The sequence below is a fragment of the Bombina bombina genome, chromosome 7, assembly GCF_027579735.1.
Source record: "Bombina bombina isolate aBomBom1 chromosome 7, aBomBom1.pri, whole genome shotgun sequence".
NCBI classification, from domain to species: domain Eukaryota; kingdom Metazoa; phylum Chordata; class Amphibia; order Anura; family Bombinatoridae; genus Bombina; species Bombina bombina.
The window spans coordinates 26,113,956-26,126,778 of record NC_069505.1 but is presented as its reverse complement, the minus strand read 5'-3'; the positions used below and the strand labels follow the sequence as shown (position 1 = coordinate 26,126,778).

The window sequence follows — 12,823 nt, the reverse complement described above, 5'->3', positions numbered from 1 at the left end:
TATATACATAAAGCACATGTACCATATATATTATTACTGTATCACTGGGTAGTGTCACTATATACATAAAGCACATGTACCATTATATAATATTACTGTATCACTGGGTAGTGTCACTATATACATAAAGCACATGTACCATTATATATTACTGTATCACTGGGTAGTGTCACTATATACATAAAGCACATGTACCATTATATATTACTGTATCACTGGGTAGTGTCACTATATACATAAAGCACATGTACCATTATATATTACTGTATCACTGGGTAGTGTCACTATATACATAAAGCACATGTACCATTATATATTACTGTATCACTGGGTAGTGTCACTATATACATAAAGCACATGTACCATATATATTATTACTGTATCACTGGGTAGTGTCCCTATATACATAAAGCACATGTACCATATATATATTACTGTATCACTGGGTAGTGTCACTATATACATAAAGCACATGTACCATTATATAATATTACTGTATCACTGGGTAGTGTCACTATATACATAAAGCACATGTACCATATATATTATTACTGTATCACTGGGTAGTGTCACTATATACATAAAGCACATGTACCATATATAATATTACTGTATCACTGGGTAGTGTCACTATATACATAAAGCACATGTACCATATATATTATTACTGTATCACTGGGTAGTGTCACTATATACATAAAGCACATGTACCAATATATATTATTACTGTATCACTGGGTAGTGTCACTATATACATAAAGCACATGTACCATTATATAATATTACTGTATCACTGGGTAGTATCACTATATACATAAAGCACATGTGCCATATATATTATTACTGTATCACTGGGTAGTGTCACTATATACATAAAGCACATGTACCATATATAATATTACTGTATCACTGGGTAGTGTCACTATATACATAAAGCACATGTACCATATATAATATTACTGTATCACTGGGTAGTGTCACTATATACATAATGCACATGTACCATATATATTATTACTGTATCACTGGGTAGTGTCACTATATACATAAAGCACATGTACCATTATATAATATTACTGTATCACTGGGCAGTGTCACTATATACATAAAGCACATGTACCATTATATATTATTACTGTATCACTGGGCAGTGTCACTATATACATAAAGCACATGTACCATTATATATTATTACTGTATCACTGGGCAGTGTCACTATATACATAAAGCACATGTACCATATATAATATTACTGTATCACTGGGTAGTGTCACTATATACATAAAGCACATGTACCATTATATAATATTACTGTATCACTGGGTAGTGTCACTATATACATAAAGCACATGTACCATATATATTATTACTGTATCACTGGGTAGTGTCACTATATACATAAAGCACATGTACCATATATAATATTACTGTATCACTGGGTAGTGTCACTATATACATAAAGCACATGTACCATATATATTATTACTGTATCACTGGGTAGTGTCACTATATACATAAAGCACATGTACCATTATATAATATTACTGTAATCACTGGGTAGTGGTCACTATATACATAAAGCACATGTACCATATATATTATTACTGTATCACTGGGTAGTGTCACTATATACATAAAGCACATGTACCATATATAATATTACTGTATCACTGGGTAGTGTCACTATATACATAAAGCACATGTACCATATATATTATTACTGTATCACTGGGTAGTGTCACTATATACATAAAGCACATGTACCATATATAATATTACTGTATCACTGGGTAGTGTCACTATATACATAAAGCACATGTACCATATATATTATTACTGTATCACTGGGTAGTGTCACTATATACATAAAGCACATGTACCATATATATATTACTGTATCACTGGGTAGTGTCACTATATACATAAAGCACATGTACCATATATAATATTACTGTATCACTGGGTAGTGTCACTATATACATAAGCACATGTACCATATATAATATTACTGTATCACTGGGTAGTGTCACTATATACATAAAGCACATGTACCATATATAATATTACTGTATCACTGGGTAGTGTCACTATATACATAAAGCACATGTACCATTATATAATATTACTGTATCACTGGGTAGTGTCACTATATACATAAAGCACATGTACCATATATAATATTACTGTATCACTGGGTAGTGTCACTATATACATAAAGCACATGTACCATATATAATATTACTGTATCACTGGGTAGTGTCACTATATACATAAAGCACATGTACCATATAAATATATTACTGTATCACTGGGTAGTGTCACTATATACATAAAGCCACATGTACCATATATATTATTACTGTATCACTGGGTAGTGTCACTATATACATAAAGCACATGTACCATATATATATTACTGTATCACTGGGTAGTGTCACTATATACATAAAGCACATGTACCAATATATATTATTACTGTATCACTGGGTAGTGTCACTATATACATAAAGCACATGTACCATATATAATATTACTGTATCACTGGGTAGTGTCACTATATACATAAAGCACATGTACCATTATATATTATTACTGTATCACTGGGTAAGTGTCACTATATACATAAAGCACATGTACCATATATATTATTACTGTATCACTGGGTAGTGTCACTATATACATAAAGCACATGTACCATTATATAATATTACTGTATCACTGGGTAGTGTCACTATATACATAAGCACATGTACCATATATAATATTACTGTATCACTGGGTAGTGTCACTATAGTTACATAAAGCACATGTACCATTATAATATTACTGTATCACTGGGTAGTGTCACTATATACATAAAGCACATGTACCATATATATATTACTGTATCACTGGGTAGTGTCACTATAATACATAAAGCACATGTACCATTATATATTATTACTGTATCACTGGGTAGTGACACTATATTACATAAAGCACATGTACCATTATATAATATTACTGAATCACTGGGGAGTGTGTCACTATATACATAAAGCACATGTACCATTATGCGAGAGAGGTGATTACTGTATCACGGGAGGTAGTGAGCACTATATACATAAAGCATCATGTACTCATTATATATTATTACTGTATCACTGAGGTAGTGTCACTGATATACATAAACGCACATGTACCATATATATTTATTACTGGTATCACTGTGTAGTTGTCACTAGATACATAAAGCACATGGTACCATATATAATATTTACATGTATCACTGGGTAGTGTCACTATATACATAAAGCACATGTACCATATATATTATTACTGTATCACTGGGTAGTGTCACTATATACATAAAGCACATGTACCATATATAATAGTACTGTATCACTGGGGTAGTGTCCACTATATACATAAAGCACATGTACCATTATATATTATTACTGTATCACTGGGTAGTGTCACTATATACATAAAGACATGTACCATTATATATTATTACTGTATCACTGGGTAGTGTCACTATATACATAAAGCACATGTTCCATTATATAATTTTACTGTATCACTGGGTAGTGTCACTATATACATAAAGCACATGTACCATATATATTATTACTGTATCACTGGGTAGTGTCACTATATACATAAAGCACATGTACCATATATAATATTACTGTATCACTGGGTAGTGTCACTATATACATTAAAGCACATGTACCATATATATTATTACTGTATCACTGGGTAGTGTCACTATATACATAAAGCACATGTACATAAACGAACATGTACATATATAATAATTACTGTATCACTGGGTAGTTGTCACTATAACATAAAGCACATGTACCATATATAAGATTACTGTATCACTGGTTAGTGTCACTATATACATAAAGCACATGTACCATATATATATTTACTGTATCACTGGGTAGTGTCACTATATACATAAAGCACATTTACCATATATATTATTACTGTATCACTGGGTAGTGTCACTATATACATAAAGCACATGTACCATATATATTATTACTGTATCCCTGGGTAGTGTCACTATATACATAAAGCACATGTACCATATATATATTACTGTATCACTGGGTAGTGTCACTATATACATAAAGCACATGTACCATATATATTATTACTGTATCACTGGGTAGTGTCATATATACATAAAAGCACATGTACCATATATAATATTACTGTATCACTGGGTAGTGTCCACTATATACATAAAGCACATGTACCAATATATATTATTACTGTATCACTGGGTAGTGTCACTAATATACATAAAGGCACATAGTATCACACCCATTATATACTATTACGTATCACTGGGTAGTGTCACTATAATACATAACGCACATTTCCCATATATATTATTACTGTATCACTGTAGTGTCACTATAACATAAAGCACATGTACCATTATCATAATATTACTGTATCACTGGGTAGTGTCACTATACTACATAAAGCACATGTACCACATATAATATTACTGTATCACTGGTAGTGTCACTATTACATAAGCACATGTACATTATAGTATCCTGTATCACTGGTGGTGACACTATATACATAAAGCAACATGTAACCATATATATATATTACAGTATCACTGTATTGGTCACTATATACATAAAGCACATGTACCATATATATTATTACGTATCACTGGGTAGTTCCACATAAATACATAAAGCACATGTTACCATATATAATATACTGTATCACTGGGAAGTGTCACTATCTACATAAAGCACATGTACCATTATATAATAATACTGATCACTGGGTAGTGTCACTATATACCAATAAAGCACATGTACCATTATATATTATTACTGTATCACTGGGTAGTGTCACTATATACATAAAGCACATGTACCATATATATTATTACTGTATCACTGGGTAGTGTCACTATATACATAAAGCACATGTACCATTATATAATATTACTGTATCACTGGGTAGTGTCCACTATATACATAAAGCACATGTACCATATATATTATAACTGTATCACTGGGTAGTGTCACTATATACATAAAGCACATGTACCATATATAATATTACTGTATCACTGGGTAGTGTCACTATATACATAAAGCACATGTACCATATATATATTACTGTATCACTGGGTAGTGTCACTATATACATAAAGCACATGTACCATATATATTATTACTGTATCACTGGGTCAGTGTCACTATATACATAAAGCACATGTACCATATATATATTACTGTATCACTGGGTAGTGTCACTATATACATAAAGCACATGTACCATTATATAATATTACTGTATTACTGGGTAGTGTCACTATATACATAAAGCACATGTACCATTATATAATATTACTGTAACAATGGGTAGTGTCACTAAAAACATAAAGCACATGTACCATATATAATATTACTGTATCACTGGGTAGTGTCACTATATTACATAAAGCACATGTACCATATATAATATTACTGTATCACTGGGTAGTGTCACTATCTACATAAAGCACATGTACCATATATAATATTACTGTATCACTGGGTCAGTGTCACTATAACATAAAGCACATGTACCATATAATAATATTACTGTATCACTGGGTAGAGTGTCACTATATACATAAAGCACATGTACCATATATAATATTACTGTATCACTGGGTAGTGTCCACTATATACATAAAGCACATGTACCATTATATAATATTACTGTATCACTGGGTAGTGTCAACTATATACATAAAGCACATGTACCATATATATTATTACTGTATCACTGGGTAGTGTCACTATATACATAAAGCACATGTACCATTATATAATATTACTGTATCACTGGGTAGTGTCACTATATACATAAAGCACATGTACCATATATATTATTACTGTATCACTGGGTAGTGTCACTATATACATAAAGCACATGTACCATATATATTATTACTGTATCACTGGGTAGTGTCACTATATACATAAAGCACATGTACCATTATATATTACTGTATCACTGGGTAGTGTCACTATATACATAAAGCACATGTACCATATATATTATTACTGTATCACTGGGCAGGGTCACTATATACATAAAGCACATGTACCATATATAATATTACTGTATCACTGGGTAGTGTCACTATATCATAAAGCACATGTACCATATATATTATTACTGTATCACTGGGTAGTGTCACTATATACATAAAGCACATGTACCATTATATAATATTACTGTATCGCTGGGTAGTGTCACTATATACATAAAGCACATGTACCATTATATATTATTACTGTATCACTGGGTAGTGTCACTATATACATAAAGCACATGTACCAATATATTAATATAGTAACTGTATCACTGGGTAGTGTCACTATAGTACATAAAGCACATGTACCATTATATATTATTACTGTATCACTGGGTAGTGTCACTATATACATAAAGCACATGTACCATATATATTATTACTGTATCACTGTGTCAGTGTCACTATATACATAAAGCACATGTACCATTATATATTATTACTGTATCACTGGGTAGTGTCACTATATCATAAAGCAATGTACCAATATATATTTATTACTGTATCACTGGTAGTGTCATCTATATACATAAAGCACATGTAGCCATTATATATTACTGTTATCACTGGTGAGTGTCACTATATACATAAAGCACATGTACCATTATAATAATATTACTGTATCACTGGGTAGTGTCACTATATACATAAAGCACATGTACCATATATAATATTACTGTATCACTGGGTAGTGTCACTATATACATAAAGCACATGTACCATATATAATATTACTGTATCACTGGGTAGTGTCACTATATACATAAAGCACATGTACCATATATATTATTACTGTATCACTGGGTAGTGTCACTATTACATAAAGCACATGTACCATATATATTATTACTTATCACTGGGTAGTGTCACTATATACATAAAGCACATGTACCATATATATTATTACTGTATCACTGGGTAGTGTCACTATATACATAAAGCACATGTACCATATATAATATTACTGTATCACTGGGTAGTGTCACTATATACATAAAGCACATTTACCATATATATTATTACTGTATCACTGGGTAGTGTCACTATATACATAAAGCACATGTACCATTATATAATATTACTGTATCGCTGGGTAGTGTCACTATATACATAAAGCACATGTACCATTATATATTATTACTGTATCACTGGGTAGTGTCACTATATACATAAAGCACATGTACCATATATAATATTACTGTATCACTGGGTAGTGTCACTATATACATAAAGAACATGTACCATTATATATTATTACTGTATCACTGGGTAGTGTCACTATATACATAAAGCACATGTACCATATATATTATTACTGTATCACTGGGTAGTGTCACTATATACATAAAGCACATGTACCATATATTATTACTGTATCACTGGGTAGTGTCACTATATACATAAAGCACATGTACCATTATATATTACTGTATCACTGGGTAGTGTCACTATATACATAAAGCACATGTACCATATATATTATTACTGTATCACTGGGCAGGGTCACTATATACATAAAGCACATGTACCATTATATAATATTACTGTATCACTGGGTAGTGTCACTATATACATAAAGCACATGTACCATATATATTATTACTGTATCACTGGGTAGTGTCACTATATACATAAAGCACATGTACCATATATATTATTACTGTATCACTGGGTAGTGTCACTATATACATAAAGCACATGTACCATTATATATTACTGTATCACTGGGTAGTGTCACTATATACATAAAGCACATGTACCATATATATTATTACTGTATCACTGGGCAGGGTCACTATATACATAAAGCACATGTACCATTATATAATATTACTGTATCACTGGGTAGTGTCACTATATACATAAAGCACATGTACCATATATATTATTACTGTATCACTGGGTAGTGTCACTATATACATAAAGCACATGTACCATATATAATATTACTGTATCACTGGGTAGTGTCACTATATACATAAAGCACATGTACCATATATAATATTACTGTATCACTGGGTAGTGTCACTATATACATAAAGCACATGTACCATATATAATATTACTGTATCACTGGGTAGTGTCACTATATACATAAAGCACATGTACCATTATATATTACTGTATCACTGGGTAGTGTCACTATATACATAAAGCACATGTACCATATATATATTACTGTATCACGGGTAGTGTCACTATATACATAAAGCACATGTACCATATATATTATTACTGTATCACTGGGTAGTGTCACTATATACATAAAGCACATGTACCATTATATATTATTACTGTATCACTGGGTAGTGTCACTATATACATAAAGCACATTTACCATATATATTATTACTGTATCACTGGGTAGTGTCACTATATACATAAAGCACATGTACCATTATATAATATTACTGTATCGCTGGGTAGTGTCACTATATACATAAAGCACATGTACCATTATATATTATTACTGTATCACTGGGTAGTGTCACTATATACATAAAGCACATGTACCATATATATTATTACTGTATCACTGGGTAGTGTCACTATATACATAAAGCACATGTACCATATATAATATTACTGTATCACTGGGTAGTGTCACTATATCATAAAGCACATGTACCATATATAATATTACTGTATCACTGGGTAGTGTCACTATATACATAAAGCACATGTACCATTATATATTACTGTATCACTGGGTAGTGTCACTATATACATAAAGCACATGTACCATATATAATATTACTGTATCACTGGGTAGTGTCACTATATACATAAAGCACATGTACCATTATATATTACTGTATCACTGGGTAGTGTCACTATATACATAAAGCACATGTACCATTATATATTATTACTGTATCACTGGGTAGTGTCACTATATACATAAAGCACATGTACCATATAATATTACTGTATCACTGGGTAGTGTCACTATATACATAAAGCACATGTACCATATATATTATTACTGTATCACTGGTAGTGTCACTATATACATAAAGCACATGTACCATATATATTATTACTGTATCACTGGGTAGTGTCACTATATACATAAAGCACATGTACCATATATAATATTACTGTATCACTGGGTAGTGTCACTATATACATAAAGCACATGTACCATATATAATATTACTGTATCACTGGGTAGTGTCACTATATACATAAAGCACATGTACCATTATATATTATTACTGTATCACTGGGTAGTGTCACTATATACATAAAGCACATGTACCATTATATAATATTACTGTATCACTGGGTAGTGTCACTATATACATAAAGCACATGTACCATATATATTATTACTGTATCACTGGGTAGTGTCACTATATACATAAAGCACATGTACCGTATATAATATTACTGTATCACTGGGCAGTGTCACTATATACATAAAGCACATGTACCATTATATATTATTACTGTATCACTGGGTAGTGTCACTATATACATAAAGCACATGTACCATTATATATTATTACTGTATCACTGGCTAGTGTCACTATATACATAAAGCACATGTACCATTATATATTACTGTATCACTGGGTAGTGTCACTATATACATAAAGCACATGTACCATATATATTATTACTGTATCACTGGGTAGTGTCACTATATACATAAAGCACATGTACCATTATATAATCTTACTGTATCACTGGGTAGTGTCACTATATACATAAAGCACATGTACCATATATATTATTACTGTATCACTGGGTAGTGTCACTATATACATAAAGCACATGTACCATATATATTATTACTGTATCACTGGGTAGTGTCACTATATACATAAAGCACATGTACCATATATAATATTACTGTATCACTGGGTAGTGTTACTATATACATAAAGCACATGTACCATTATATATTATTACTGTATCACTGGGTAGTGTCACTATATACATAAAGCACATGTACCATATATATTATTACTGTATCACTGGGTAGTGTCACTATATACATAAAGCACATGTACCATTATATATTATTACTGTATCACTGGGTAGTGTCACTATATACATAAAGCACATGTACCATATATATTATTACTGTATCACTGGGTAGTGTCACTATATACATAAAGCACATGTACCATATATATTATTACTGTATCACTGGGTAGTGTCACTATATACATAAAGCACATGTACCATATATAATATTACTGTATCACTGGTAGTGTCACTATATACATAAAGCACATGTACCATTATATTATTACTGTATCACTGGGTAGTGTCACTATATACATAAAGCACATGTACCATATATAATATTACTGTATCACTGGGTAGTGTCACTATATACATAAAGCACATGTACCATTATATAATATTACTGTATCACTGGGTAGTGTCACTATATACATAAAGCACATGTACCATTATATAATATTACTGTATCGCTGGGTAGTGTCACTATATACATAAAGCACATGTACCATACATAATATTACTGTATCACTGGGTAGTGTCACTATATACATAAAGCACATATACCATTATATATTATTACTGTATCACTGGGTAGTGTCACTATATACATAAAGCACATGTACCATTATATAATATTACTGTATCACTGGGTAGTGTCACTATATACATAAAGCACATTTACCATATATATTATTACTGTATCACTGGGTAGTGTCACTATATACATAAAGCACATGTACCATTATATATTATTACTGTATCGCTGGGTAGTGTCACTATATACATAAAGCACATGTACCATATATAATATTACTGTATCACTGGGTAGTGTCACTATATACATAAAGAACATGTACCATTATATAATATTACTGTATCACTGGGTAGTGTCACTATATACATAAAGCACATGTACCATTATATATTATTACTGTATCACTGGGTAGTGTCACTATATACATAAAGCACATGTACCATTATATATTATTACTGTATCACTGGGTAGTGTCACTATATACATAAAGCACATGTACCATATATATTATTACTGTATCACTGGGTAGTGTCACTATATACATAAAGCACATGTACCATTATATATTATTACTGTATCACTGGGTAGTGTCACTATATACATAAAGCACATGTACCATATATATTATTACTGTATCACTGGGCAGGGTCACTATATACATAAAGCACATGTACCATATATATTATTACTGTATCACTGGGTAGTGTCACTATATACATAAAGCACATGTACCATATATATTATTACTGTATCACTGGGTAGTGTCACTATATACATAAAGAACATGTACCATTATATAATATTACTGTATCACTGGGTAGTGTCACTATATACATAAAGCACATGTACCATATATAGGCTTACCAGAAGTCCCACTTTTACTGGGATTGTCCCGGTTTGGAGGTGCTGTCCCAGTGTCCCACCCAGTTGTTCATTCTGTCCCAGTAGGGTTGCCACCTCCAGGTTTCAAATCATGTTTCCGGGTTTCAGACCGCCTGAAACCCAGACACATTATTCAAAATGACTGAACTGTGGTCTCCAGCATAATTGGATGTTGGTACTTTGTTACATACAGCCCTGCTTAGCCTAACGTTTGTGTCCTTCAAAGTTTACATTTAGTAATACAGGCTGAGTGAGCAGCATAGGGTTTTTTTTAATTTTGTAGTACTACTTGGTTTATTTTTCTAAGAATTTAACCCCCCCGACCCCTGGTGACATTGCCGGTAATACACTTTTAAGGGGAATCCTATGGGTATGACTAGGAAGTACAGACAGGAAGGATTTCTTCTGTTCCTTAATTAGACACATAAACACATATTAAACTGCAGATATTAAATTGTGATATTGATAATTGTGAAATTGATAATTATGCTTGATGTTTGGCATTATTTAGAATCTGAGATTTAGATTAATGATTTATTTCCCATGACAACGTAATGGTACCTTTTTCACTAGGGGGTGGTGTTATTATGGTCTATTTAAACTGTGTGATTCACTTGTTTGACTGAGGAAGGGTAGAGTATCCATGAAACATTACACACATAAAAGCTACTACTTTAAAAGGACCGGTAATTGCCACGCCCCCTTGACCACGCTCCTGACCACATCCCCACTGGCACCGCACCAGGTGGTCCCAGTTTCACCTCTAAAAATTATGGTAAGCCTAACCATATATAATATTACTGTATCACTGGGTAGTGTCACTATATACATAAAGCACATGTACCATTATATATTACTGTATCACTGGGTAGTGTCACTATATACAGACATTATACTTATATATAAAGCAGCACCTCTCAGTACTGGCACACAACTGTTGTGCCCACACAGACCATACACGTGACCCACAAGGACTCATGTGATCACATTATAGCTGCGTATAGTGACTATAGACAAACAATATACACACACTGCACAGTAGGTACTGCTGCCCCCACACAAGTAAGTACACAGGATGGTCAGGCACAACCCCCAACACCAGCATGGGCTACACTCACCTTCCACTTCCTGTTTGACATGTAACACCACGGAGTACAAATATGGACGCACCACTATTTCCGGAATTGGGAGTAGCAAGATGGCTGAAGCTACGCTTGATAAGTGAGAGTACAAATATGGCGGGCGTTTTACATACATGAGTATGGCTGAAAGGGGAGCAAGATGGCGGCGATGAGTTTGCTTTTGGAACGTCA

General features: G+C 32.3%; 1 protein-coding gene across 1 annotated transcript in view; it reads right to left on the bottom strand.

The window, feature by feature from the left end:
• The window catches only part of EIF1AD (eukaryotic translation initiation factor 1A domain containing), a 44,577-nt gene extending 31,924 nt beyond the window's left edge, over window positions 1-12,653 (bottom strand). The window contains exon 1 of the mRNA XM_053688847.1: window positions 12,629-12,653. The gene's annotated coding sequence lies outside the window, so the exon portion shown is untranslated. The remainder of the gene's footprint in view (window positions 1-12,628) is intronic.
• Window positions 12,654-12,823: the final 170 nt, after the last annotated feature.